This window comes from Rissa tridactyla, chromosome 2, assembly GCF_028500815.1.
Source record: "Rissa tridactyla isolate bRisTri1 chromosome 2, bRisTri1.patW.cur.20221130, whole genome shotgun sequence".
NCBI lineage: Eukaryota > Metazoa > Chordata > Aves > Charadriiformes > Laridae > Rissa > Rissa tridactyla.
In genome coordinates, this window is record NC_071467.1 from 147,688,597 (window position 1) to 147,693,725 (window position 5,129).

A 5,129-nucleotide genomic window follows, 5' to 3' on the forward strand; every position below is an offset into this window, starting at 1 on the left:
TACAAATTATCAACGTTAAATCACTTTTCTCTGGTACGGTCAGACTCTTTGGAAGAGCCCGTCTGTTCCATCACTCCTGAAGCCAGGCCTGGTTAATAACCCGCCACGAGAATCATCTCTTTAAGAAAACACAGTTTCACTCATCCCCAAAGTATCCATGAACTGAATCAAGTTCAGAAAATAGTTTTTTCCAATTAAAAAAAAAAAATCCCAAACGCCAGTCTTACATGCGCCTAAATTCACCTAAGAGGAGACAGGCAACATTTACAAAACCCCTGTACAGCAGAGCACTGCTGTGGATATCCTATGGGAATAGCAAGATGTGGCTTTAAAATACTCTCTGCTTAATTCAGAAGGACTTGAACTGACATAACCATTATCAATTTTCCAACTCATGAAGTATAGAGTGGTCTTAGGTATGCTCTTCTATTGAAATTGTTCCCTTTTGTATAAACTATTTAAATATTCATTAGATTGATATTTAAACTCATGTTTCCATGTCCCATATGCATGCCCACTGGGCTGTTAGTATCATGATTCTGCCTCTGGCTCTGTTTTTTGAAAAGACACCTAAACCCATTTGCCAGGAAATGATAATTTACCCAACAGTGTCTGTTGTAGACTCTTTTTAATTCACCCTTCTCAAAAAAGAACACTTAGCTATTCATTCTGATCATCTTAAAAAATGCTTCACCTGCTTGATCACAGAATCAAGCCCAAAAAAATAATCCTTTTCCAGAGAATGGCAAAGTAAAGAGAATGTCATGGGCTAGTTAATTTTTCGGCTGCTTTTTTTTGCCGGAGTAACTGAACCTGGTATAGATCAGTTTCTTCCCTCTTCCTTATTTTCTTAATCTGTTCTGTTTCGCACACCAGTATTCATAGCATCAATTCCCTTTGTTGCCAGGTGTATCTACATTCTCCTTGCTTTCAAGCCTTAAGCCTTATTGCACAAAAATATCATCTTTGGATTCAAAAAGTTACCTACTCATAATGTTGTAGAACAAAGTTTAAAGATGCAAAGTACCCTCAGAAACCAGGGGCAAATGAAGAGTTCAATAAAGTACAAAAACATCGTATTATGTTTAAACCAGGTTAAAGATTTTTTAAAACGTGAAATTAACAATACTCCATTCCCTGTAATAGATGCATTCCAAATTCTCTTTCCCTTCTGACTGGTTCTGTGTTTTCCGTGTCTACTTCATCTTGCCTCATTAGCTCCTAAGCCTCCTTAGCTAAGTTGATCTAGTGCAATGATCAACCTTGAAGAGAAGCATTTGTTATTTTGATCTTGATTTTCATCATTCAGAATTTGTTAGGAAGAATGATCCCTTTCAAACAGCTCTGCCTGCTTTTGCTGAAACTGTTAAAACAGCCTTCAAAAAACCTGATAAAAGCAGATGATTGATTCCATTCCACTGAGACTAGGAAAAACTGTCCTAACACTGACCATCGATTGCAGGTAGCTTGTGACTTCAGTCCTTTTGAGAACAACAGGAGATGATAGCTATTTTCAAAGAAACATCTCAGAATTCTTCAGAGAAATTATGATTTCTTTCAGTCAAAAGGAATGTGAATTTAGAAGGAATAATGGGAGAAAAAATGCACTAATGTTAATGGGATTATGATTATTTGAAATACATATTTAAGAGATATTCTACATTTAAGTTAGCATACTTAAATTATTCCAATTGGTTTTAACAATGTGGGAAATTTGAATAACTCATTTTTATTCTGCTCCTTAAACCACTAGAAGAGAAGGCCTGATACTGCACGTAATGTTTCTAAAAAAGGGTTTTTTTTTAAATTCGAGGCTGTGAGATTAGTTTAAATGTTTCTGTTAAAATCATTCTGTACCCCAAGAATAAATACTGAAATTTTGGGAAGAAAATGCTAAAAATGCTATTAAAATTCTATAAGCATCACCATAATAATGACACATTGTTATCTTCTCATTCTTCTGTTTTCCTCTTTAAAGTCATGAGAAGTTATTTTTTCGTGGTAAGCCATTAGAATCCTTCCCCTTTCTCCAACACTTCAATTAATCCAGGTCATGGGAGGCTTCCACAATATAAAATAAATCAGTTAAAAGTCAGTTCTCTCTCCTGGTTTCAGGGAAAGCCTTAACATACAAACCAAGCATCATCAAATTCAGCTTTGCTCGCGTTCGCTATGAGCCTACAATGATGTACGTGAGAAATTTCCGGTGACACGTGCAATGACTGGTGAGTTGGGTGACCAGCGATGAAGATTTAAATCTTACTACTGCCAACTCTGACACAAATGTCAAGGAGAAGGTAGAGGATTACACATGGCTTTTGCATTACAGTCTAAAAATGCTCATGTTGGGAGGTATTAGTATTTTTTTCTGTGACTCAGGCATGACATTTAAATGGCTAGAGGATCAGAGAAAGGTTTTTAATTCTGCGTGTAGTCTCTGCAGCTGAGCAGCTCCTTCACTTTAAGAATATGGAGAGAGATGAAGGCAAGGATGGCATTTTCTTTCTCTGCCCTGAGTTTGTCTGCACAGGCAGGCAGGTATCACTGAATCAGGTACGCTAGGTCACAAAGCTCTCCTCTGCAAACCGTCAGGGAAAGAAGCATATACAGAAATAATTTGTTTAAATAAATCTCTATTCTGAAGCTAATTGACAGTAGCACCCAAGGCCTGAGGCATGAACCAGTTATTATTAGCATTTTTAACAGCACTGAAAGACCAACATGCTTCATAAGCCCAGTAGGATTCACACGGTCGTATTCTGAATAGCTAAACAGCCTGTGATTTTGATGTCTCGATGAATAGAAGACATCTAGGGGAAAAAGCTTATTAAGGGACCACCCCTTTTCTTCCTAAAGATAAAGCTTTATCTCCAGCAATTTGAGAGCCTGACTGCTCTGCAGTCTACTCCAGTTTTCTATCCCGGCTGTTTAGTTTAGGTTTTGTACATGGTCTTGTATAGTAACAGTAGTTTTCTCTGTTAACAAAGCTGGCTTAAGAGTTTCCTGCGCCCTCCCCCCAGCCCAAGCGCTTGTTCCCACCTCTGTGCCACTGCTCACTGCCTCCTCGGCTGCTCTAATTCAACTCTTTGTGGGCCACATTATAAATCAAATGACTGAAATGATTCAGGTTTCTTTTTTTTTTTTTTAAAAAAAAAGCTGTTCGCACACACATATATACACATACGCACACAAACCCCTCAGATTTATTTCAGTGATCCAATTTACAACACAACCCACAAAACAGCTGCATCGGCACAATCAAGGGGACAGCGAACTGTGATGAAGGGGCAAGAACAAGAGGGCAGGAAACTGCCTGGCTTAAACTGGCTTTCCCATTGGAAAAAAAAAAACCTTTGTATAACTACACCCACAGAGCTGAAAGCAAGCTGTTCCCCAAGCAGCGAGGCTGAGCAGAGCGGAGGGAGGAATTCTGTTTCACAGCTGGCAGGAACGTCAGAGGACTTGCACCGGAAGAGAGGGTTCTCCTGCAAAAGCGGCGAGCGAGACGGCAGTAACCTTCCTCTGAGAGGTCCCGTACTGCTCCATCCCGACAGGCAAGCGGTCTGGTTATTGCCTTTTTAAGGGATTTTTTTTTTTTTTTTTTTTTTTTTTGAGCCAGATCATTTTGCAAATGCAGTTTATAGCGTAGCCATGCAAACAGACGAATGGAGCAGAGACCGAGAGAAGGTAACATCCAGCGTGGCAGTGGGAAAAGAAAGAGGGACAGCGTCACTTTATAGCAACCCTGCCTGCTGAAAGATTTGTAAGGAATATGCCATTTGTGTAGACCAGCTGCTACCTTAGGCCAGACGTAAGTCAAAATAATGAGAAAGAAATGTGGGAATGGAAAGAGAAGCAAAAGCAACAGAGCTAAAACCAGAAAGCTATTACAGTCCATCAGACATGAAAGAATATTATTTAGGAAATAGCTAATTTGTGCCTGGTCTGGGCAGCTCAGTCCTCTCTTTTAGCTATGTTTTTACTCCTTTTTTTTTTTCTTTTTCCTCATGTTACATCATGAGTGCCAGAACCCAAACAACCCCTGCCTACTGAGCATGCCATATCCCGTGATGCTATTTTCCAAACCAAAAGCTACCTGAAGACACATTAACATCACACAAGATGACTCACAGACTGTGGGATAGGAAAAAAGGCTTCATTTTCAGAATATCAGCCACATCCTAATAGTATAAAGCCAACATATAGAAGCCTTGATCATTATAAATGGCCTCTTTCCAGCATAAATGCATAATGTTTTGCTGCATGACATGACGATAGTCTGTCATTATATTTTAATATGTATTTTCCCAAAGAAGAAAATCAACATGGGGAAGCACTGTCTTATGCAGAAGTTCAGGAGGCACAAGAATCAAAAGACAAAACAAAATCAGTGATTAGAAGGCTGATGCCATCTTTTTAAACAATGTATTCTTGACACCTTTCAAAATGATCTGTGGCTTAAACTGCAAGTGGATGACTTCCAATGTCAATTTTATTATTACTATTCCAAGAACGACCATCCTGGTACTCTCTTCGCATATGGAGACACTCAGCTTATGCAAGCTGAAAACCTCTAGACAACTTTTAGAGATATGTACAGCTCTTGTAAAATTTTCATCCAGGGAATGTTATTCTAGTTTCCCAGAATGAGAGCTCTCACTGTCTGGATGGCATTACTGATTTCTGGTGAGCCACTTATCTAAAGATGCTGTGCAGATGAATATAATTCCCATAGTCCATAATGTAAGAACACTGGAAATGAGGGATTCTCAAGACTGCACTATCTTGTCAAGAAGTTTGTGTTAACCTCCCCCCAAAAAAGCAAAATAAGAAACAGGATTTTGAAATGTTGAAGGTCTCATACAGTTTTCAAATGGTGATGTTGATTCCTTTTGTTCTATTCTTCAGTGACTATCAAAGATTGAGGAAGCTTGTTCGTAACAGAATTTTCGTTAATTGTATTTGACACATTAAGTATTGTTTAGCAGTTTACTTTTACTTGTGTCCACTGAAGCAATTAGTATCTCTTTTTAATTTCAAGTAAATGTTCCTAAAAGTGTTTTGTAATATTTTTCAAAATTAATTCACCACCAGGGGGCAAAGAACTATTTCTCCGGAGAGAAGGTCCT